This window comes from Macaca mulatta, chromosome 4, assembly GCF_049350105.2.
Source record: "Macaca mulatta isolate MMU2019108-1 chromosome 4, T2T-MMU8v2.0, whole genome shotgun sequence".
Classification (NCBI taxonomy): Eukaryota; Metazoa; Chordata; class Mammalia; order Primates; family Cercopithecidae; genus Macaca; species Macaca mulatta.
Window position 1 is genome coordinate 24,959,182 of NC_133409.1, and position 26,740 is coordinate 24,985,921.

Sequence of the window (26,740 nt, forward strand, 5' to 3'; positions counted from 1 at the left end):
TTCTGCCTATCACAGCATGGTTTTGAAAACTCCACAAAAATCTAGTATGGGAAGCCTAGAGAAGCAACTATGAGAATGTATGTCCAGATCTAGTGGATTTTATTAAATAAATCAACACCAAAAAGAAAGCTTTGGGGTCCAAGTAATTTTTTGATGGGTTATTAGTGAGAAATGTACAATTCATGAAAACAGAAATTTCAGGATTGGATAGGAAGCAAAAGCAATCAATCAAACAAACAAACAAAATATATTCTAGAGTTATTTAAAACAATATATTCAATCCACCCTGGCGTAAAAAAACCTGCTATATTTTAAAATGGTTATCTTTTTACTTTTTTCATTTTAAAACATCAGACATTATTTGATTAATAACTATAATGACCAGCTTGTTCTCTTTTTAAACGTATAATGATAAACTTATTACATTATATCTTGTATTCGCATGTAAGACAAACATTTCAATGATAGTGTTGAAAAGATTAGATATACATACCCAAAAATGACATTGCCCAATTTGTATTTCAAGTAACTCATCTACATAGAAAAGACGGAAACACAGGTGGAGTGGGAGCTACATGAAAGGAGGAATTGCCAAATTTAATTGATTTTTTTTCTCTTGTTGTATGCAGAGCAATTTGGCATTCACTTAATAATCATACTTTCTTCTTTCAACAGTAAGTCACCTTGCAGTACATTATTCTGTAGTTTAAATAATTCCATTTCAATTAAGTTCCCCCTGTAAAGCCTATTGTCCAACTATTTAATAGCTTTCATTTCTTCTCCTCTAAATTTATGTTTTTCTAGATGACTTTAAAACTTTAGAATGTCAGCATTACAGTATAGTCTGTTAGACATATGGAGGTTTTGTAATGCATTGATAATTATGAATTATAGATTATATATGTATTCTTATTGTTAACCTAAAAATGAAAAGGTAGACCTTGGATAAGAACATGACCACTTAATTTCACTTTTTCATTTTTGAATTTCCACTGGAAATATCTCAAGACATATAATTGAATACATGTCTAGTAGGAAGGTCATTTTACATACTGTGGAGAAGTAGCTGAGAAATTACTTTGCAATTATTCACTGCATTAGTGAGACACTCTCGATGTTTAAGTGGTCTTCCGGGATCTCTTCAAGACACTGTATTATTCTTTATTTCACTAGATTCTGCTAGATTACTTAATAAACATCATTACTTCTATGCACTCAAAGATTTATGGAAAATGTTATGGAAAATGCAGATTCTAAAACTGAGTGATATATTCACAGAGAGTAGCTAATGTACAGAAAGTTTATGGTGCCACTGAATTGAATCATTCACTAATTCATTTTCTTTTTAAAAAGCCAACGTTGCATGGGTTTTGACATTACTCTACATGGTTATTAGGATGTTTGCATGATGGATATTAGGTTCCATTAAGAAACAATGCTCTGTCTACATTCAAATTAAAAAAAAAGTAGCAGGAAGCAAATTTGTGTTTCAAATCAAGAATAAGACACTCAGAAATAAATTAATGTATAAATTATATTACAAATAAGAGAATAACCACTGGCTGAATGTTTATAATGGTGTGAGGAATGCAGATCTGAAAATAAGTTTTTTTGGCAAGATATGAAGTATCCCAATCTAAGTAAGAAAAGAAATCCAAAATGTGGCTAATTGCATTTTGTGTGAGCAGAGACTGACAGACTAGTTTCACCTAGATTCTGAAATGTGAAAAATAAAAACCCTTGATGAAAGGCTTAGTCAGGGACTAGTGGCAAAGCCCTGCTGCAGAATTTGAGTTTTAATGACAAATACATAGCGTAGAGTTGAATGAAAGGGTTTTTATCTGGCCATATCTGAATTTAGGAGGCTGTCTTTTTCATGCAAGAGCCAAATTACATTGAAAATGGCCCAGTAAAGCATCTTTGTTGGCAAGGTAAAAAATCCTATAGTACATTCCTCTGAAATGATTTTGAGGTGATAGTCAGCTTTTGAGCATAAATAGTGTTTGAGTGCAAGGTAAAAAGCAATGGTAAGAGAAAAGACTTCCAGGTGTAGAAACCAAGGATTTTAATTCTCCCAAATGGGAGAAAAATATGTATGATTGTTCTGCAAATAGACACAGAAGTTGCATCTCACTTCTTCCTCACACTGACTTGAGGAATAGAGAGTAGTTTTTATGTTTTATGTATATAAACATTAGACTTCTGAAATCATCATGGACTTATTTAGCCCTTTAATATTTATTGATTGCTTGTATGTAAAATAAACTATGGCAGATCATTTATTTAGGATACATTTCAGGTACTTAGCTTTAATTTGACATACTTACTTAGAATATAGTTAGACATACTTAGAATATACTTACTGTGAATATAACACTTACTGGGTTTGTTGACAAAAGAGCTCACAGAATATGTCTCACTCAATAAACACCAAGATGCTGAAGAGAGTATAAAATAAAATCCAAAAGTCAAATAAATTTAGTAATGTAGTGAAGCTGGAGAACTGTGCTTATGAAATATTACATGGACAACATTCATCTAGAGATACCGATTTTGAAATGCATTGTGTTTTCATTGTTTAATGGTTCAATATGTACACTGTAATTTCCTGTTGGTGTGAGGAGTACATAATATGGAATTTTTAACTTCTAAATGCAATTATCAATGACTACTATATCATATCATGTTATGAAAATGTTATAATTTCACTTATGATGTACCAATATTCTTCTTATATGTACAGAATGCTAAAAAGCTTCAAAAATAATATGTGTAAAATAATTGTTTACTTGTTAATAAAATAAGAGGCAAAGCCTTAAACTTGCAATAGATAAGGAGATGATAAATATTAAATAATAATTGGGGGAGCAAAAAAGAGTTTAGATTGGAAGGTGTTTGGCATCCTAAGTGAATAGTTTTTCACAAGTGGGTCATTTTTGAAATGTTTATCCAAGCAGGGAATCTGCATGAATGTGAACTTTGAAACAACAAAACATTTTAAAAGTTATGAGATACATTTTTTAAAATTTATTTTACTTAAAATTATATTATGAAATGATACTTTATAGTTTATATTACTGTACTGTGGATCTTTATTGGAAGGACCTGTGTCTTCTGATTTTGTATATCCTTACAACCAACAAGAAAATAGTTTGTACATGGTAATGATACGGGAGCAGGGGAGGGAAGTGCTGGGTAGAGAATGGCAGATCCCTGGTGAGGGCTCCACCCCCAGGCCTGTGCCCAGGGACCTAGGTAAGGACAGGCATTTCTGTTTTCTTGCCCAAATGTTGCATTTCCCAAGACCACCCTGGTCCACCACGCACCCCCATTGTGTGCCTATAAGAACCCCAACACCCTAGTGGGCACGCACACAAGTGGCTGGACGTCAAGAGTAACACACCAGCAAAAGAAGACACAAGTGGCTGGATATTGAGAGAAATGCACCCCGTAAGAGCACACCGACAGATGCTGGTTAGCAGGCAGGAAGGTAATTGACTAGCAGAAGAACGTGGAGTTTGGCTGGGGCCCTGGGAGGAGAGCCCAGCAGTTGAGCAGCCCGACGGAAAACTACCTTCCCATTCCATCTCCTTTCTGATTCCCTCATCTGCTGAGAGCCACTTCCACTCCATAAAACCTTGTACTCATTTCTCAAGCCCATGTGTGATTCGATTCTTCCACTATACCTACACAGGAAACCCTGGGATACAGAAAGCCCTCTGTCCTTGTGGTAAGGTAGGGAGTCTAACTGAGCTGACTAACCCAAATTACCTAAGGAGCACAAAACTATAAGAGCACCCTGTAACACACGCCCACTGGGGTTTCAGAAGCTGTAAACATTCACCCCTAGATGCTACCATGGGGTTGGAGCCCCACATCCTGCTTGTCTGCATGCTCCCCCTAGAGGTTTGAGCAGTGGGGCATTGAAGAAGCCACACACCCGTCGCATGCCCTGCAAGAAGGACAAGGGAACTTTTTCCATTTCAGTAACATTTAAGTAAACAAATTGATTAAATAAAACGTTACTTTTCAAAGTAGGTCCACAGTTATATAAATATTTATTTTATTATTATTATTATTTTGAGCCAGGGCCTCACTCTGTCACCCAGGGTGGAGTGCGGTGGCCCAATCTCGGCTTACTGCAGCCTCAAACTCCCGGCCTTAGGTGATCCTCCCACCTCAACCTCCTATGTAGCTGGGACCATAGGCATGTGCCACCACATTTGGCTAATTTTTCGTATACATGAGGTTTTGTCATGTTGCTCAGGCTGGTCTTTAACTCTCTCACTTACACTTCCCAACATGCTGGAACTACAGACGTGAGCCACTGTACCCAGCCAAATGCTACATGTAAAAACAAATACAAATGAGTTGTGGTGGCGAAATCCCAGCACTCTGGGAGGCAGAAGTGGGCTGATGGCTTGATGCTAGGAGTTTGAGACCAGCCTGGGCAACATGATGAAACTCCGTGTCTAAAAAGAGATTCAAAAATTAGCCAGGCTTGGCGGTGTGTGGCTGTGGTCCCAGCTACTCAGCAAGAGGATCACATGAACCTAGGAGGCCAAGGGTGCAGTGAGCTGAGATTGCACCACTCCTCTCCTGCCTGGGTAACATAATGAGACCGTATTTCAAAAACAAACCAAAAAACAAGTACAAGGCTTTTTGGAGGAATGGCTGGGCAGTTAATATATAAGCTGAGCCTTGAGCATCTTATACTGTCAGAAAATAAGAAAGTAAAAAATGACAAACCAATAATTAGGTGGATATGCTAAAAGAGTGCAAGAACCAACAGAAAGAGCTCCAAATATCCAAAGCTGGAACAATTTCAGCAAAAATGAGTAGTATTGGGTTATAGGCCCAAATACAAGATAAATATCCATGAAGTCATATGAATAGAAAGAAATGATTACATAAACAAGTAAATGAGAGAGAAGAGACAAATCCCTCTTGCAGGAAAATTTCAAATAGTTTATGTAGATACTTTGCCCTCAGGGAGGGAGTGTATAATCCCTTGATTTTTAAGTGTTGGCTATACACATCGTGACTTCCTTCTAAAAAGTACACTGTTTGAAAATGGAGAAAAATAAGAGTAACTTGACAGTGCAGGAACTTGACAAACCCAATTTCAGCCAAGTGAATAGGATCAACAACCATGCTGAAAAGTCATGTTGATAGTATGTGCCCTTGTTATTATGGGATAAAAATGGTAATTTACTAATGTAGTGTGTCTTACAAAACCTGTAACCCCAGTCTAATCATGAGTAAAATATCTGACAAATATCAGTTGAGAGACATTTTACAAAATGCTTGACCAGTAATCCTCAAAGCTGTCAAGGTCACCAACAATAAAGTCTGAGAAACTGCCACAACCAAGAGAAGTGTAAAGAGACATGATGACTAAATGTAATAAGGTATCTCAGATGCAGTCCTGGAGTAAAAATAAAATAAAATTAAAAAGACATGATATTGATCTATGTGGTACATTTTAAGTGTGACTGCAAGAGAGATATTAGGCTCAATTAAAATAAAGCCCTCTGTCTACCTAAGTAGATACCTAAGTATGTAGGTAACAATACAGCAGCAAGCAAAAAGTGTATATATAGCTAGGATCACTCTATTGCCAAAACCAGGCAAAGATCCTTCAAACACAAACTACTGAAACCAATTTCCTTCGTAAATATAGATGCAATAATTTGTATTAAAATACTAGCATATCAAAAAATACAAAAAAAGATAGTGTATTGTGACCAAGTAATGTTTGCTCCAGGAAGGCAAAGTTGGTTCAACATTCAAATTTCTAACTCAAAATTCTAGTGAGTTTAATTCACCACATCAAAAGACTAAACAAAGTGACATAATCATTTCCATAAAGGCAGAAAATATATTGGACAGATTTCAACATTTATCTATAATAAAACCTCTCAACAAAATATGAATAACAATGTATTTTTTAAACTTGGTAAAATTAACCTAACCAACGTCATACTAAATGCTGAAAGATAGATACTTTTTCCCTAAGATCAAAACCCAGGCAATAATGTTCAATCTTATCAGGTATAGTGAACATTTTACTGTAAGTTCAAGCCAACAATAAGGTAAGGCAAGAAAATAAATAAATAAAATATAGATTGGAGATAACATAATAATGAAGAGTATCTGAAGGAATCTGTAATAAAAGGTACTAGAACTAATATGTGAGTTTGGTTACATCATATTTATGTGATTAATATATAAAAATCTATTTTATTATTATTTATTATATATAAATAGAAATTTAAAATGTCTTATTTACAATAAGATTGATAAGAAAGAAATACTTAGAGATGAACATAAAAATGTTTAATACTGTACACTGAAACTACAAAATATTGCTAACAGAAAATTAAAGAAAACAAAGTAGAGAGATATTCCATATTTATGGGTTGGAACACTAAAAACCAGTAAGATGCAAATTGTCTTCCAAATTGATCCATAGATTTAAGCCATTCCTAGTAAAAATGCCAGCAGACTATTTTGTTAGAAATAGACAAACTGAATTTACATGAAAATGCAAATAACCTAAAATTGCCAAACCAATTTGGAAAAGAACACATTTGGAAGACTTTCACAACCTGACTTCAAGACTAACTGTAAAATGTATGGTTTTTGTGTAAAGATAGACGTACACATCAATGAAATAGAATAAATTTCAGGAAAAAGGCCAACAAACAAATGGTAACTGATTTTGGACAAAATGCCACGGTGATGTAATAGGAAAAAGGCAGTCTTTTCAAGAAATGATGCCATAATACTTGAAACTCTGTTTATGATAAAAGCAATTTTTTGACTTTTACCTCACTCCATATATGAAAGTCACCTGGAAATGAATCAGAGATATAAATATAAGAACTAATACTACAAAATTTCTTGGGTAAAAAAAACAAGCAAATAATTGTGATTTTGTTTGAGGGAATGATTTTTCAATATACGGCACAGAAGCATAAACCATAAACAAAAATAGTTAAATCGGAAGTCATTCAACTTAAAAAAATCTTTTCTTCTAAAGTCATGGCTAGAATATTGAAACTTTAATTACAGACTGGAAAAATATACTTGCATCACATTTATTTTATGAAGTACTTGCATCTGAAATATAAAGTGTATGATAACTTACTAAGAAAAAGACAATGCAATTAGAAAGTCAATGTATTTAAACAGACACTTCATAAGAGATTAGCAAGTAGAAAATCAGTAGATAAAAATGTGCATCATTATTCACTAAGGAAATGTAAATAAGTCACACTGAGGTAACATAGATCCCTACTATACTAACCCAGTTTAAAAGACTGACAAGAATAGGTGTTAGTGAGATAGTGGGACAAGTGGAACTCTGAAATATTCCTGATGTAAATGCAAAATGGTTCAGCTGCTTTGGAAATAGGCTGGCAGTTTCCTATAGAGTTAACCGGACACTTTTCATATAATCTAATCAATCTACCCTTGGTTATGTATTCAAGGAAACAGAAAACATATGCACACAAAGACTGAAACTGCATGAATTTTTATAGCAGTTTTACCCATAATATCAAAAACCTGGACACAACTGAAATGCCCATCAACTGATAAATGCAGAAATATTTACTGGATAATGGTCATACAGTAAATAGAGATACCAGGCTGTGTATTACAATTTCATTATTCTAAGCATGACTTTAGAAGAAATTTTTTTTTTAAGTTGAATGAGTTCCAATTTATCTATTTCTGTTTATGGTTTATGCTTCTGTTCCCTATATAAAAATATACCAAAATATATCTGGTAAAAAACTGATTGGTATTTAGAAGGAACAAATTACTGATACACATGACAGCGTGGATGAATGTCAAAAACTTTATGCTAAGTAAAATAATCTAATAATAATAGACTACATGCTGTATGAGTCCAATTGTGTGAAATTCTAGAGAGGGTAAACCATTATAACAGAAAGCAGATCAGTTGTTGCCAGGGTCCAGGGTTAATGCGTAAGGGATTGATGCAAATAGATGTAAGGAATATTCTGGAGGTGAGAGCATTTTAATGTTTTTATTTGTCAAAATTTTTCCAATTGATTTTTCAAGTAAGTAAATTATATGGAAACTATACCTCCTTAAACTGACTAAAGTATAATTGAGACATCCACATGCAAGAAAATGAATGTACACATAGAACTCCCATCTTTCACAAAAATTAATTTAAAATGGATCATAGACATAAATATATAATGGAAAATCAAAAACTAGAAAATCTAGATGATTTGAGTATAGCAATGACTTTTTAAATACAATATCAAAGATATGATTTATGAAATAAATAATGGATAATTTGGGCTTCATTAAAATTTAAAAATTCTGCTCTCCAAAAGACAGTCAAAGGAATGAGAAGACAAGACAGAACCTGAGGAAAAACGTTTGCAAAAAATATATCTGATAAAACACTGTTATCTAAAATAGGCAAAGAACTGTTAAAACTCAACAATAGCAAAACAAACTGTTAATACCTGATTTAAAAATGAGCAAAACATTTGAACAGACACCTCATCAAAGATGACTTAGAGATGACAAGTAAGCATAGGAATAGACGTTCAACATCATATTTTACTAGGAAATTCCAAATTAAAGCAACAATAAGATGCTACTGCCTAACTATTAGAATGATCAAAATTGAAAATGCTGATGAGAATGAATGCTGACAAGGATACACGGCAACAGGAATTCTCATTTACTACTGTTGGAAATCCAAAATGATACAGCCACTTTGGAAGAGAGTTCGGCGGTTTCTTACAAGACTAAACATACTCTTAACATATGATCTAGCAATCATGATCCTTGGTATCCAAAGGAGTTGAAAATTCATGTTCACACAAAAACCTGCACATGGATGTTTACAGGAGCTTTATTCATAATTGACAAAGCTTGAAAGCAACCAAGATGTCCTTCATTAGGTGAATGAATAAACACACTGTGTTACATCCTGAAAAGGAAATATCATTCAGTAATAATATTACTAAAAAGCAATGAGCTATGAAGCCATGAAGAGACATGGAGGAGCGTTAAATGCATATAACTAAGCAAAAGAAGGTAATATGAAATACCTACATATTGTATGATTCCAACTATATAACATTCTGGAAAAGGCAAAACGACAGATACAATAAAAAGATTAGTGGTTACTAGGGATTAGGGGTGATGGACAGATGAATAGGTGGAAAGCATTTTTTTTTAATGGCAGTGAAACTATTCTGTATATTATAATTATGGATACATGTCATTATGCACTTTTCAAAATTCATAAATTATACAACACCAAAAATAAACTCTAATGTAAACTATGGATTTTGGGTAACAATATGTTCATGTAGGCTCATCAGCTGTAACATATGTACCATTCCGATGGTGGATGTTGTTAGCCAGGGAGGTTAAATATGTGTGGGAACAGGGAGTGTATGGGAATTTTCTATACTGTCTACTTACTTTTTCTATGAAATAAAAACTGCTCTAAAAATAAAGTCTATTAGGATAAGAAAATATATAATTAATTTAAAACACTAACAAAGTAACTTAGGCTTTATAATATTTGTGGAAAAAAAATATATGTCTACAATATCAACAATGATACAAAGTGAGAGATGGAAATGAGAGATGTGCCCTCATAAGGGTCTTTCAGTATGTATGAAGTAATATAATGTTACTTTAGGGCAGGCTATAACAGTTAAAGGGGCAAGTTGTAATGATAAAGCAACCATTTAAAAAAAATAAAGATGTACTTTAAATACCAAGTAGTAGAGAAAAAAAATGGGATATATAGGGTAGGCAGTTAATCTATGAAATCTTAGTAAAAGAGGAAAAGAAAAAAAAAACTACAGCAGAAATTGAGATCACATGTCAAGAGTGTAGATTTAATGCAGACACATGCACACACACAAACACACGCATATTGACATATGTATGTGTGTGTATATATGCATAGATACAGAAGTATAAAGGGCTAGGTAAAATATTTTAGAGTTCAAAACACTAACCATAAAAAAGTTAATTTAGATTTCATTAAAATTAAAATCTCTATTTTTAAAAGGAAAGGACATGAACAGACATTTTTCAAAACAAGACATACATGAGGCCAACAATCATATGAAAAAATCCTCAACATCACTGATCATTAGGGAAATGCAAATCAAAACCACAATGAGATGTATCTCACACTAGTCAGAGTGGCTGTTATTAAAACGTCAAAAATAATAGATTCTGGTGAGATTGCAGAGGAAAAGAAACACTTATACACTGTCGGCAAGAGTGGAAATTAGTTCAACTATTATGGAAGACAAAGTGGCCATTCCTCAAAGACCTAAAGACAGAAATACCATTTGATCCAGCAATCCCATTACTGGGTATATACCCAAAGGAATATAAATCATTCTACTGTAAAGACATGTGCATGTGTATGTTCACTGCAGCACTACTCACAATAGCAAAGACATGGAATCAACCTAAATGCCCATCAATGATAGATTGGATAAACAAAATGTGGTACATATACACCATGGAATACCATGCATCCATAAAAAGTAATGAGATCAGGTCTGCAGGGACATGGATGGACCTAGAGGCTATTACACTTAGCAAACTAACATGGGAACGGAAAACCAAATATTGCATCTTCTCACTTATAAGTGGGAGCTAAATGATGCGAATACATAGACACATAGAAACAACAGAAACTGGGGCCTATGGGAGGGTGGATGGTGAAAGGAGGAAGAGGATCAGGAAAAATAACTAATAGGTACTAGACTTAATACCTGGGTGATGAAATAATCTGTCCAACAAAACCCCATGACACACGTTTACCTATGTAACAAACCTGCACAGATACCCCTGTATATTTTATTTTAAGATAACTTAAAATAAAAGTTAGAAAACAAACTAGGCTACAGTATGAGAAAATACTTGCAACATTTTTTTTTTACAAAGGTTTTGTATGTAGTACATATAGATAACTCTTATAAATCAACCCGTTTTAATGAGTTTTGCCATTGTAACAAATGATGCCCATATTTCAATGGTTTAACACATTTTAAGTTAGTTTCTTGCTCATCTTCTGTATCTGATACAGTGAATTCTCCAGAGAAACATAACCAATAGGAACTTGTATACATATATATGAAATTTTTAAATAAGGATTTGGCTTATGCAATTACGAAGGCTGAGAAGTCCCAAGATGTGTAGTTGGCAAGCTGTAGACCCAGGAATAGCATAATTCCAGTTTGAGTCTGAAGGTATGAGAGCCAGGAGAGTGAATAATGCAGTTGCAGTCTGAAGTCCTGCAGGCTTGAGACCCAAGAAAAGCTGATGCTTCAGTTCATGTCTAACAGCAGGAAAATGCCTCTGATCCACATAAAGGCAGTCAAGCAGGAGGAATTCCCTCTTACTCCTGAGAAAGTCGGTCTTTTTGTTCCATTCAGACATTCAACTGATAGGATGAGGCCCACCCTCATTAGGGATGGCAATGTGCATTACTCAGTCTGTGAATTCAGGTGTTAATCTCATTCAGACACACCCAGAGCAATGTCTGCCCAAATGTCTGGGCACCCCACGGCCTTTGGCCCAGTTAAAGTGACATGTAAAACTAGACGTTATGCACAGCCACAGCAGCTCACTTCTCTGTGTCTTTCCATTCTGGGTTCCAGGCTAAAGGCGCAGGTCCTTTGCAGGATTTGCTACTGCTAAGGCAGAGGGAAAAGGCAAGAGAATCTGAAAAAAACATACCATCTCTGATAAAGCATTTGCTCAGAAATTGAATAGTGGCTACTCTTCCCACATCTTACTTGCTAAAACAAGTCACATGACTATGCTGATGTAAATAGGTGGGAAAATAGAATTAAACCGCAGAAATATACTACTAGTCACATGAAAATAAGTGCACATAATCTTCCTAAGGGAGGCAGCGTAATTGGGAACTATAATTCATTCCATTCCATTATCTTCGAGGACTAAGATTAAACTGTCCTATAATTTTTAGATTTAAAATAAAATCACCTTAAAAGCCAGAAATCTTTTTTTTTTTTGAGACAGAGTCTCGCTCTGCCGCCCAGGCTGGAGTGCAGTGGCCGGATCTCAGCTCACTGCAAGCTCCGCCTCCCGGGTTCACGCCATTCTCCTGCCTCAGCCTCCCGAGTAGCTGGGACTACAGGCGCCCGCCACCTCGCCCGGCTAGTTTTTTGTATTTTTTAGTAGAGACGGGGTTTCACCGGGTTAGCCAGGATGGTCTCGATCTCCTGACCTTGTGATCCGCCCGTCTCGGCCTCCCAAAGTGCTGGGATTACAGGCTTGAGCCACCGCGCCTGGCAAAAGCCAGAAATCTTTATCCATTTTATTTGGCAAAGACCTGAAATAATAAGAAATACAATAAAATTGTCAAAAATCATTTATTGACAAAAAAATCATGGCAACATCATTTTGAACATAAAAGAGAATCACAAGAGATGCAAAATATGGCTCTTGATATATTCTTTGTTATAATTTTTATATGATTCACTAATACTACGCAAATGAAACATTGTACTAATTAGTTCTCTTACTACAATTGGCACCTAGAAATGTGCTCCGGGGGGCGGAGCAAGATGGCCGAATAGAAGCAGCTCCAGTCTCCAACTCCCAGCGCGAGCGACACAGAAGACCGGTGATTTCTGCATTTTCAACTGAGGTACTGGGTTCATCTCACTGGGGAGTGCCGGACGATCGGTGCTGGTCAGCTGCTGCAGCCCGACCAGCGAGAGCTGAAGCAGGGCGAGGCATTGCCTCACCTGGGAAGCGCAAGGGGGAAGGGAGTCCCTTTTCCCAGCCAGGGGAACTGAGACACACAACACCTGGAAAATCGGGTAACTCCCACCCCAATACTGCGCTTTAGGAAACAGGCACACCAGGAGATCATATCCCACACCTGGCCGGGAGGGTCCCACACCCACGGAGCCTCCCTCATTGCTAGCGCAGCAGTCTGTGATCTACCGGCAAGGCAGCAGCGAGGCTGGGGGAGGGGCGCCCGCCATTGCTGAGGCTTAAGTAGGTAAACAAAGCTGCTGGGAAGCTCGAACTGGGTGGAGCTCACAGCAGCTCAAGGAAACCTGCCTGTCTCTGTAGACTCCACCTCTGGGGACAGGGCACAGTAAACTAAGACACACAGACACCTCTGCACAGACGCAAACGACTCTGTCTGACAGCTTTGAAGAGAGCAGTGGATCTCCCAACACGGAGGTTGAGATCTGAGAAGGGACAGACTCCCTGCTCAAGTGGGTCCCTGACCCCTGAGTAGCCTAACTGGGAGACATCCCCCACTAGGGGCAGTCTGACACCCCACACCTCACAGGGTGGAGTACACCCCTGAGAGGAAGCTTCCAAAGCAAGAATCAGACAGGTACACTCGCTGTTCAGAAATATTCTATCTTCTGCAGCCTCTGCTGCTGATACCCAGGCAAACAGGGTCTGGAGTGGACCTCAAGCAATCTCCAACAGACCTACAGCTGAGGGTCCTGACTGTTAGAAGGAAAACTATCAAACAGGAAGGACACCTACACCAAAACCCCATCAGTACATCACCATCATCAAAGACCAGAGTCAGATAAAACTACAAAGATGGGGAAAAAGCAGGGCAGAAAAGCTGGAAATTCCAAAAATAAGAGCGCATCTCCCCCGGCAAAGGAGCGCAGCTCATCGCCAGCAACGGATCAAAGCTGGACGGAGAATGACTTTGACGAGATGAGAGAAGAAGGCTTCAGTCCATCAAATTTCTCAGAGCTAAAGGAGGAATTACGTACCCAGCGCAAAGAAACTAAAAATCTTGAAAAAAAAGTGGAAGAATTGATGGCTAGAGTAATTAATGCAGAGAAGGTCCTAAACGAAATGAAAGAGATGAAAACCATGACACGAGAAATACGTGACAAATGCACAAGCTTCAGTAACCGACTCGATCAACTGGAAGAAAGAGTATCAGCGATTGAGGATCAAATGAATGAAATGAAGCGAGAAGAGAAACCAAAAGAAAAAAGAAGAAAAAGAAATGAACAAAGCCTGCAAGAAGTATGGGATTATGTAAAAAGACCAAATCTACGTCTGATTGGGGTGCCTGAAAGTGAGGGGGAAAATGGAACCAAGTTGGAAAACACTCTTCAGGATATCATCCAGGAGAACTTCCCCAACCTAGTAGGGCAGGCCAACATTCAAATCCAGGAAATACAGAGAACGCCACAAAGATACTCCTCGAGAAGAGCAACTCCAAGACACATAATTGCCAGATTCACCAAAGTTGAAATGAAGGAAAAAATCTTAAGGGCAGCCAGAGAGAAAGGTCGGGTTACCCACAAAGGGAAGCCCATCAGACTAACAGCAGATCTCTCAGCAGAAACTCTACAAGCCAGAAGAGAGTGGGGGCCAATATTCAACATTCTTAAAGAAAAGAATTTTAAACCCAGAATTTCATATCCAGCCAAACTAAGTTTCATAAGTGAAGGAGAAATAAAATCCTTTACAGATAAGCAAATGCTTAGAGATTTTGTCACCACTAGGCCTGCCTTACAAGAGACCCTGAAGGAAGCACTAAACATGGAAAGGAACAACCGGTACCAGCCATTGCAAAAACATGCCAAAATGTAAAGACCATTGAGACTAGGAAGAAACTGCATCAACTAATGAGCAAAATAACCAGTTAATATCATAATGGCAGGATCAAGTTCACACATAACAATATTAACCTTAAATGTAAATGGACTAAATGCTCCAATTAAAAGACACAGACTGGCAAACTGGATAAAGAGTCAAGACCCATCAGTCTGCTGTATTCAGGAGACCCATCTCACACGCAGAGACATACATAGGCTCAAAATAAAGGGATGGAGGAAGATTTACCAAGCAAATGGAGAACAAAAAAAAGCAGGGGTTGCAATACTAGTCTCTGATAAAACAGATTTTAAACCATCAAAGATCAAAAGAGACAAAGAAGGCCATTACATAATGGTAAAGGGATCAATTCAACAGGAAGAGCTAACTATCCTAAATATATATGCACCCAATACAGGAGCACCCAGATTCATCAAGCAAGTCCTTAGAGACTTACAAAGAGACTTAGACTCCCATACAATAATAATGGGAGACTTCAACACTCCACTGTCAACATTAGACAGATCAACGAGACAGAAAGTTAACAAGGATATCCAGGAATTGAACTCATCTCTGCAGCAAGCAGACCTAATAGACATCTATAGAACTCTCCACCCCAAATCAACAGAATATACATTCTTCTCAGCACCACATCATACTTACTCCAAAATTGACCACGTAATTGGAAGTAAAGCACTCCTCAGCAAATGTACAAGAACAGAAATTATAACAAACTGTCTCTCAGACCACAGTGCAATCAAACTAGAACTCAGGACTAAGAAACTCACTCAAAACCGCTCAACTACATGGAAACTGAACAACCTGCTCCTGAATGACTACTGGGTACATAACGAAATGAAGGCAGAAATAAAGATGTTCTTTGAAACCAATGAGAACAAAGATACAACATACCAGAACCTCTGGGACACATTTAAAGCAGTGTGTAGAGGGAAATTTATAGCACTAAATGCCCACAAGAGAAAGCAGGAAAGATGCAAAATTGACACTCTAACATCGCAATTAAAAGAACTAGAGAAGCAAGAGCAAACACATTCGAAAGCTAGCAGAAGGCAAGAAATAACTAAGATCAGAGCAGAACTGAAGGAGATAGAGACACAAAAAACCCTCCAAAAAATCAATGAATCCAGGAGTTGGTTTTTTGAAAAGATCAACAAAATTGACAGACCACTAGCCAGACTAATAAAGAAGAAAAGAGAGAAGAATCAAATCGACGCAATTAAAAATGATAAAGGGGATATCACCACCGACCCCACAGAGATACAAACTACCATCAGAGAATACTATAAACACCTCTACGCAAATAAACTGGAAAATCTAGAAGAAATGGATAATTTCCTGGACACTTACACTCTTCCAAGACTAAACCAGGAAGAAGTTGAATCCCTGAATAGACCAATAGCAGGCTCTGAAATTGAGGCAACAATTAATAGCCTACCAACCAAAAAAAGTCCAGGACCAGATGGATTCACAGCTGAATTCTACCAGAGGTACAAGGAGGAGTTGGTACCATTCCTTCTGAAACTATTCCAATCAATAGAAAAAGAGGGAATCCTCCCTAACTCATTTTATGAGGCCAATATCATCCTGATACCAAAGCCTGGCAAGGACACAACAAAAAAAGAGAATTTTAGACCAATATCCCTGATGAACATCGATGCAAAAATCCTCAATAAAATACTGGCAAACCGGATTCAGCAACACATCAAAAAGCTTATCCACCATGATCAAGTGGGCTTCATCCCTGGGATGCAAGGCTGGTTCAACATTCGCAAATCAATAAACATAATCCAGCATATAAACAGAACCAAAGACAAGAACCACATGATTATCTCAATAGATGCAGAAAAGGCTTTTGACAAAATTCAACAGCCCTTCATGCTAAAAACGCTCAATAAATTCGGTATTGATGGAACGTACCTCAAAATAATAAGAGCTATTTATGACAAACCCACAGCCAATATCATACTGAATGGGCAAAAACTGGAAAAATTCCCTTTGAAAACTGGCACAAGACAGGGATGCCCTCTCTCACCACTCCTATTCAACATAGTGTTGGAAGTTCTGGCTAGGGCAATCAGGCAAGAGAAAGAAATCAAGGGTATTCAGTTAGGAAAAGAAGAAGTCAAATTGTCCCTGTTTGCAGATGACATGATTGTATATTTAGAAAACCCCATTGTCTCAGCCCAAAATCTCCTTAAACTGATAAGCAACTTCAGCAAAGTCTCAGGATACAAAATTAATGTGCAAAAATCACAAGCATTCGTATACACCAGTAACAGACAAACAGAGAGCCAAATCAGGAATGAACTTCCATTCACAATTGCTTCAAAGAGAATAAAATACCTAGGAATCCAACTGACAAGGGATGTAAAGGACCTCTTCAAGGAGAACTACAAACCACTGCTCAGTGAAATAAAAGAGGACACAAACAAATGGAAGAACATACCATACTCATGGATAGGAAGAATCAATATCGTGAAAATGGCCATACTGCCCAAGGCAATTTATAGATTCAATGCCATCCCCATCAAGCTACCAATGAGTTTCTTCACAGAATTGGAAAAAACTGCTTTAAAGTTCATATGGAACCAAAAAAGAGCCCGCATCTCCAAGACAATCCTAAGTCAAAAGAACAAAGCTGGAGGCATCACGCTACCTGACTTCAAACTATACTACAAGGCTACAGTAACCAAAACAGCATGGTACTGGTACCAAAACAGAGATATAGACCAATGGAACAGAACAGAGTCCTCAGAAATAACACCACACATCTACAGCCATTTGATCTTTGACAAACCTGAGAGAAACAAGAAATGGGGAAAGGATTCCCTATTTAATAAATGGTGCTGGGAAAATTGGCTAGCCATAAGTAGAAAGCTGAAACTGGATCCTTTCCTTACTCCTTATACAAAAATTAATTCAAGATGGATTAGAGACTTAAATGTTAGACCTAATACCATAAAAATCCTAGAGGAAAACCTAGGTAGTACCATTCAGGACATAGGCATGGGCAAAGATTTCATGTCTAAAACACCAAAAGCAACGGCAGCAAAAGCCAAAATTGACAAATGGGATCTCATTAAACTAAAGAGCTTCTGCACAGCAAAAGACACTACCATCAGAGTGAACAGGCAACCTACAGAATGGGAGAAAATTTTTGCAATCTACTCATCTGACAAAGGGCTAATATCCAGAACCTACAAAGAACTCAAACAAATTTACAAGAAAAAAACAAACAACCCCATCAAAAAGTGGGCAAAGGACATGAACAGACATTTCTCAAAAGAAGACATTCATACAGCCAACAGACACATGAAAAAATGCTCATCATCACTGGCCATCAGAGAAATGCAAATCAAAACCACAATGAGATACCATCTCACACCAGTTAGAATGGCAATCATTAAAAAGTCAGGAAACAACAGGTGCTGGAGAGGATGTGGAGAAATAGGAACACTTTTACACTGTTGGTGGGATTGTAAGCTAGTTCAACCATTATGGAAAACAGTATGGCGATTCCTCAAGGATCTAGAACTAGATGTACCATATGACCCAGCCATCCCATTACTGGGTATATACCCAAAGGATTATAAATTATGCTGCTATAAAGACACATGCACACGTATGTTTATTGCAGCACTATTCACAATAGCAAAGACTTGGAATCAACCCAAATGTCCATCAGTGACAGATTGGATTAAGAAAATGTGGCACATATACACCATGGAATACTATGCAGCCATAAAAAAGGATGAGTTTGAGTCCTTTGTAGGGACCTGGATGCAGCTGGAATCCATCATTCTTAGCAAACTATCACAAGAACAGAAAACCAAACACCGCATGTTCTCACTCATAGGTGGGAACTGAACAATGAGATCACTCGGACTCAAGAAGGGGAACATCACACACCGGGGCCTATCATGGGGAGGGGGGAGGGGGGAGGGATTGCATTGGGAGTTATACCTGATGTAAATGACGAGTTGATGGGTGCAGCACAGCAACATGGCACAAGTATACATATGTAACAAACCTGCACGTTATGCACATGTACCCTACAACTTAAAGTATAATAATAATAAATAAATTAAAAAAAAAAAAAAAAAAAAAAAAAAAGAAATGTGCTCCATTGGAGAATGCTGCATGAGTTCCACTTTTAAGGCATGTTGATTGAGTTAGCTTCACCTTTTAATATGTGAAGAGACAAGCTTTTTGCTTTCTTTCATTACTTTTCCCTTTTTTTTTTTACTTTAGAGCAATGGAGTTCTTCAAACAGACACACACACACACACACACACACACACCATAGTTTTAGTAAGGTGTGGTGTTGCATAACTTCAAATTTAAGTTTCCAGCTTCTTTTTCCCCTAAGTATGGCCCTGTGACTATGGAATGCAAGTAGAAGTAATATGTACTATTGTCAACACACAGCCTTTAAATAAATGCTGGTTTGCTTCTCTCTTTCTGCCTCCTTATTATCTAGAAAACGAAGATTCTACTAGCCAGAGACATTAGACCTATAGAGAAAAGGTGAGAAAGGTTCCTAATAGGGACGACAGGGTCTTTATCCATGACCTGAGTTTCTGGATGTTCTTATGGAACTTGCCTTCCTATCCTGGACTGCTCTCTTCCTCTGGATTATTTTGTGAGAGAGTGAAGGAAAAAAAATACAATCTAATTTGAGCTTCCGTATTTTTGAGTTTCTTTTACAGCAGTTTAGCCTATGCCTAAGAAATACATAGACAGATGTAGACTCCAGAGTCATGTGAGACTTAAAACTGGTTAAGTGAATAAAATCTACCATGGTCAAGACTAGTATCAGTAGGTCTTGGCAACTGGCTGTTTAACTTCTCCTACTAGATTTATGGGCTCTATATCCCTCTTAGTGGCCTCTGAGAAGTCTAACCCAGGTCATAAAGTAACTATCTCAAACAGATTTAATCAAATACTCTCAAAATGAATAATTTTTTAAAGTCAAAGTTTAGATTATTTAAGTATAAAAGATAAATTTGAGTGAATTCCTTCACTTCTTAGTCAAGACATGGGCAGTTCAGTTTGATCACATTTGACTCTTGACCCAAGACCCAATTTTCCTAGACTTTCTCATTACTGTGCATGTGTTATATTAGTTATTATTACTATGAGACCCTAGAGAAGTGGTTAAATGCATAGGAGTTCCTTAAAATAAAAAACATTCACTTGTTTGATTTCACAAGGCTCAGGGAATCCGATTTTATGATTTCCTGGGAAATGTCATCCATGATTTTTGAACAAAGCCAGTGTCCCAGCAATTCATTTTCTGCCTTCCATGAAGGTTAAACAATAGGAATTTCTGCCTTTGAATTATTAGAGAATTTGTTTTTTATGCTAATTCTTCAGTATTTCTATAAACCCATATATTGAAACCACTTTCCCTTTTCTAACAACAATATGATTATTTTTAAGAATATTTGGGTCATATTTGGTTTCAAGAGAAAACATATTGGCTTTTCTCTCCAAACCAAGGTTGGCTATTGTCATCAACACAATGTAACATTCAAGCCAGATCTCAGGTAAGACTCCTAAGAGAGAATTTAAAACCGGGCAAAGAGGGAACAAAGGAAAATGAAAGTGGTGTTTCATCATTCCTAAAGTTTCTTTGACCTTTAAGGGGAATGAATGGCACTGAAAGAAGTCGTAATGAACACCAGCTCCAGTGTTGTGACATTTCTATTACCTCATTGTTTGATCACTTCTTTCTACCCTGGTCAAATGATGTCTGTGGTTTGCTTTTACCATTTTTTACCTTATGATTTATCCAGTGTGATTGAGGACTCAGTCTGTTTACTGTAACTGTGTTTTTATTATCCTTGTCTAAGGATGACTTTATGATTATGAGTTCCCTCTGAGTCTGCTTTAAATTCTTTGTTGCTAGCATTCTACAGCATTACTTTAAGTCATAATGTCTTACAGTACACTGCTGAATATATTGTTGTACAAACAGTGCAGAAATTTATTTCTTTCTCTCCTCAGATTTTAATTCAGCAATCAACTGTCTTGGTGAGGGGTTTACTCAGTACAGGGAACAAAGGAGATACAGATTCCCATAGTCAAATATGGCTGGTGAGAAGCTTTCACGGAAACAGAAATATTACACATTCATAGCTTCTCTGCACAGTAAACTCCCAGAATTTTCATTTATTTTGTAAATGTAAAGATAAACATGAAGGCTATCTTAAAATATATTGCACCATGGATACCATAATGGGATGTGAATATGGAGCTGTCAAGTTATGCTTATAAATAATGCTATTTCCTAGACAATTTTATTTTAGAGACTTGTACATATTTTTTCCTGAGTAAATATGTGGATTAGGCCAAGATATGTCAATATATCAATAAAAGTGCTGCAGAAATGTCTTATGGATATGAATACATTATCTGATAAAAATTCTTATGTAGCTGTTTGCTCATGGCTGAAGATATAGATAGGCCAAAGATCATTGAAGAGGAAACAAATCCTATGCATTTGGGTTCTTCAGCAGAATGTTCACATACCTAATATACCAAAACAGCACAGAATGGTTTTTTTCTTAATCCACAACTGTGTTTATGATGAGCAAGAAGTATGGCCTTGCAGAGATATTTTTGACCTCAAAAGAACTGTGGTGTAAACCTACTTGTCATTTTGCTGGTACTGGGAAAAGTGTCCATTTACCTCTCCCTGTCTTAAGTATATCTATAAAATTGGCATGTGCAGATAACTATTTCAAACAAGAATATCTTCATTCCTACACTTTGCTGGGAAGCTGCCTAGTACAGTCCTTAAGAGCATATCCTCCGAGTTCATACAGCTTATGAGAATTTAAATACTGGCTTTGCCAAATTTTCTGGCTATATGAGCTTAGGATTATTTTCAGAACAGAATAGGGATAATAATGATACCTGCCTCACAAGTGTTGTAGTGATTCAAGAGATACAATGTATTACGCATTTGGCACATATTGAAGGAGGAATGATGGTGCCCAGATAATGGTTGCTGTTGCCAGTGATGTTACATCTACAGTAGAGCAACACATTCCCACTCCCCTTACACTATAGTATACATCCGCACCTGTTTTAAATACCATCAGCAGAATAGTATCACTTTCTTTTTACATACGGGAGTATTTGCTGTGCATCTATCTAGTGTGGGCTCCCTCTGTCGGTTGGCCAAGAGACTGGTGGCCCTATGTTTATAAACCTGGAGGCCCATTTACCTTTCAGAATTGTTAGAATTAGGCATTAATGATTCACTGACTGAAAAGAAAAGAGAAAAAAGATCATTTTCTGAATTTTAGAAAAGGGCAATACCACTTAGTACATATTAAGTATCTAGGCATAGAGAAGGTGTTATTGTAAATAGTGAATATAACTGGGTTTCCTAAATCTAATCTGAAAACAGAATCTTTCAAACTCTAATGTTGAATCAAAGCATTGTGCAGGTTACTGAAATAAGCTATTAAAAATACCATAAAATGAAAAGAACAAGTACCATGAAAAATTAAAATAATCGCTTATTTCATTTGTATATTTAAAAAGGTGCAGAGCCTCCAAAGCAGGCAGAAAAGTCAGCCTCCGCGAGGACAAAATTAACTTCATAATAAGGTTTCATTTTTCACATCAGGCTGAAAACTTCCAAATAAATCTAAGAAGAGTTTAAACTGTGATTTTATAACTATCAGAAGAAGTGGATAAAGTTACTTGAGAAAGTGTCTAGCTGGGATGTTGGAGAGAAGCATATTAATAATGTATACTAAATGCTTTGTACTTAATTAGTGAGAAAACTGAAGTTTCAAGTTACTCTTATCTCATGAGAACATTGCTTTATCTAAACATAAGATGGTGTCAGTGATTTTCATTGTCAAAAATGTAGATACTTATCCACTTTTAGAAAAAAATTGTGTGGGTAATACATGCACAGTGTATGAAATTTAAAATATGCTAGAAAGTATACAGTGTAAATCATATCTCTTCATAATTCCATCTACTCATTTTCTCCCAAAGGAAACCTGATCTTAATTTTGCTCTATCTCGTTGGGTACATGTTAGCTCTTCCTCTGGCATGATACCAGGCCATGGGTCCAAGACTTGTGGTTTCAGCTGTGTGATATTTGAAACTGGAACCAAGATTTTCCATCTCAACAACCAGTACTGGGAAGTAGAGACCCTCCCCTGACATGACAGAGTTGTGTAAGACTTTCAGTTGACCGGAATAGATTGCCTTTTTACAGGGATGTACTATAGCCAATTGTCAGAGAAGCTTGGCTTTTCCAACTTCTTGGGAGGCCAACCTGCAAAGTATCAATCTTGAATCTTATCTCTCAGTCTTTGCTGTGAAATTAAATTTTAATATAATGGCTCTCATTCCATTTTCCATCTAGTGAGCTGCCAATAACTATTTCTTAAGCCTGAACTCAAATACCATGAACTGTACTTGATTTGTGATCAACTCAATATTAGGAATTATCCCTTCAAATATATTATTTTGGTAAATCATATATTATATCTATCATGTTATTTTCCATATATACTATCTACATCTATTTACACTTTATTAATTACACTGATCTTTCTATGTACACTCCCTTTGTGATATCACCCAGTTTCATGACTTTAAATTCCATCTAATAGCATGCTTGATTAATTCATTTCAAAATGAGAATTACCTCTCTGAGTCTGAAACTTGACTTATCTAGCTGGATTTTAGCAGTGGAGGAGAGCTTTGTTGGCACTCCAAAATAAACTCTAGAGATTGCTATTTTTGCAAGTACATCAAGGACTTACTGTGTCTTTTTGAAGAAAATAATTTTTTCTGCTGGTATCATATTTGGGGTTAATGAATTCTTTCCACTTAATTATTTCAATAGATGTCATTATATTTATTTTTAAATTATCTTCTTGATTTACAAAATCATTCCTTTGTATTATGTTGACCTTAGATGTAACATTCACATATTCATGGAGTTCTGTGACATCTACCCCAATGTTTGTTTTCCAAATGTAAGAATTCAGATCTTTCCATTTTCTTCTTATAAGATATACTGACTATTTTCCAGTCTTGTTCATAATCTAGATATCTTTATTAATCTTTACATAAGTTTTTTTTCATCTTGGAATATAGTAAAGTTTCTTTGCCAGGCATAGGCTTTTGTTTTAATAATAAAAAAAGATAAAATATGTTTCCCTTCAGTTTGTACAATTGTTTTAATGATATCTAACAATTTGTACTTTTACAAATCAGATTTTACAAATCCAGCTGATTCCAGGAGAAAAATATATAACCAAGCTTCCCCAATAATTTCTTCTTCTATTATATATATATACACACACACATACACACACACACACACACAAATATGTTGATGAAAATGTCATATATGGCACATATACAGTCATGTTCCTCATATGATGTTTTGGCCAACCATGGACCACATATATGACTGTGGTCTCGTAAGATTATAGTGCCATATTTTTATTGAACCTCTTTTATGTTTAGATATGTTTAGATACATAAATACTACTCTGTAGCAATTGCCTACAGTATTAAATACAATAACGTGCTGTATGGGTTTGTAGCCTAGGAGCAATAGGCTATACCATGTAGTCCAAGTATGTAGTAAGTGAACTCATCTAGGTTTGTGTAAGTACACTATGATGTTCACACAATGATGACATCATTTAACAATGTATTTATCAGAGCATATCCCCATCATTAAAGAATGCATGACTTTGTAAATATACATACATAAATATATCAGCTTCTTTGAGATATAATTCCTATGCCATATAATTAATCCACCTAAAATGTACAATTCTATGTTTTTTAGTATATTCACAGAGTGGTGCAACCATCACCAAAGTCAAATTTAAGAAAAATGGAGTACTCTTTAGAAGTCATTCCCCATTTTCTCTTAACCCCTAACTCCAAGTCCTAGGCAACCACAAATCTTGCATCTCTAATTATTTCCCTATTCCAGACATTTCCTATAAGTGAAATCATAGAATATATAGTCTTTTGTGACTACCTTATTTCATTAACGTAATGTTTGTAAGCTTCACTTATGTCTTAGTATGTACCATACTTCATATGTTGTTATTGCTGAATGAAATTTCATTGTATGAATATACCACACTTTGTTTATCCATTCTTTGTTGATAAACCTTAGGTTTGTTTCCACATTTTCGATATTGTGAACGTTGCTTTTATGAACATTCATGTACAACTTTTTGTGTGAACATAAATTTTTATTCCCCTTTGGAATATACCTAGAAGTGAAATCTTGAGGTCATATGGTAACTCTGTGTATAACCTTTGGAAAAATTGTCAGACTGTTTTCCAAAGTGGCTGTACTATGCTACATTCCCATCAATAATGGGTGTATGAAGATTCAAATTTCTCCAGATTCTTTTCCACGCTTCTTTTATGTCCACACATAATTTTTTATTATCTCTTTGTTTTGACAAAAGCCATCTTAGTGGGTATGCAGTGACATCCTATTATGGTTTTGACTTATTGGATTGGTGCAAAAGACATTGCAGTTTTGCATTAAAAGTGGCCAATAATGTTGAACATCTCATGTGCTTATCGGTCATTTGTATGTCTTCCCTGGGGAAATGTCTATTTAAATACTTTGCCTATTTTAAAATTTGTTTATTTGTCTTTTTATTATTGAGTTTGAGATTTCTTTATACATTCTCGATACAATAATATTTATTTAAATCTTCTAAATACAAGTTTCTTATCTGATACATGAAAACGTTTTTTCCATTTTGTGTATTGTCTTTTTATTTTCTTGATGCTATCCTTTGAAACGCAGTTTTTAATTTTGAGAAGTCCAATTAATTTACTTTTTCATTTCTCACTTTTGGGTGTTTTACTAAGGTTTATGACTAACTCAAGGCCATAAAGATTTGCTCACATATACATACATATTTTAAGATTTCTTTACTTTTAGCTGTTATGTTTAGGTCTAAAATTTATTTTGAGTTAATTTTTGTAGGTGATATGAGGAAGAGGTCCAATTTTATTTTATTTTATTTTTTTGGCATGTTTGTTTTTCTTTTTCTTTTTTAAGATGGAGTTTCGCTCTGTCGCCCAGGCTGGAGTGCAGTGGCGTGATCTCAGCTTACTGCAGCCTCCACCTTGCAGGTTGAAGTGATTCTCTTACCTCATCCTCTGGAGTAGCTGGGATTACAGGTGTGTGCCACTGCGCTTGGCTAATTTTGTATTTTAAGTAGAGATAGGGTTTCACCATATTGGCTAGGCTGGTCTGGAACTCCTGACCTCCAGTGATCCACCCGCCTTGGCCTCCAAAATGCTGGGATTACAGGCGTCAGCCACCACTCCTGGCCTTTTTTCGTATCTTAATATTCAGTTGTCCCAGCTTGCAGATGGCCATCTTCCTTGACTTGCAGATGGCCATCTTCTTGCTGTGTCCTCACACAACCTTTTCTCTCTGATTGTGCTTCCCTGGTGTCTCTTCCTTTTCATGTAAGAGCACCAGTCATATTGGATTAGGGAACCACCCCTATGACCTCATTTAACCTTAATTACCTCCATAAAGGACCTATCTCCAAAGACAGTCACATTGGTGTGACTACACCGTATTGGACTACAACGTATAAATTTTGGAGGAGCACAGTTAAGCATTTGTTGAAAAGCCTATTACCACTCCTTTGCTACCCCTCACTGAATTTTCTGGGGACTTGTTGAACATGAATTTACCATAAATTTGAGTGTTTACTTCTGAACTCTAATTCTATTGAATTGACCTATATGTTCATCTTTTAGTGTAGCTTTGTAGTAAGTTTTAAAACGGGAAAAATGTAAATTGTCCAACTTTGTTCCTTTTTTTTCAATATTACTTTGGCTTTTCATGATCCTTTGAAATTTCATACGAATTTTTATGATCAGTTTTTCATTTCTGCAAGATCACCATTTGGATGTTGACAGGAATTGTATTGAATTTATATATCAATTTGGAAGGTATTGTCATCTTAATAATATTAACTGTCCTGATCCATAAACATGGGATGTCTTTCT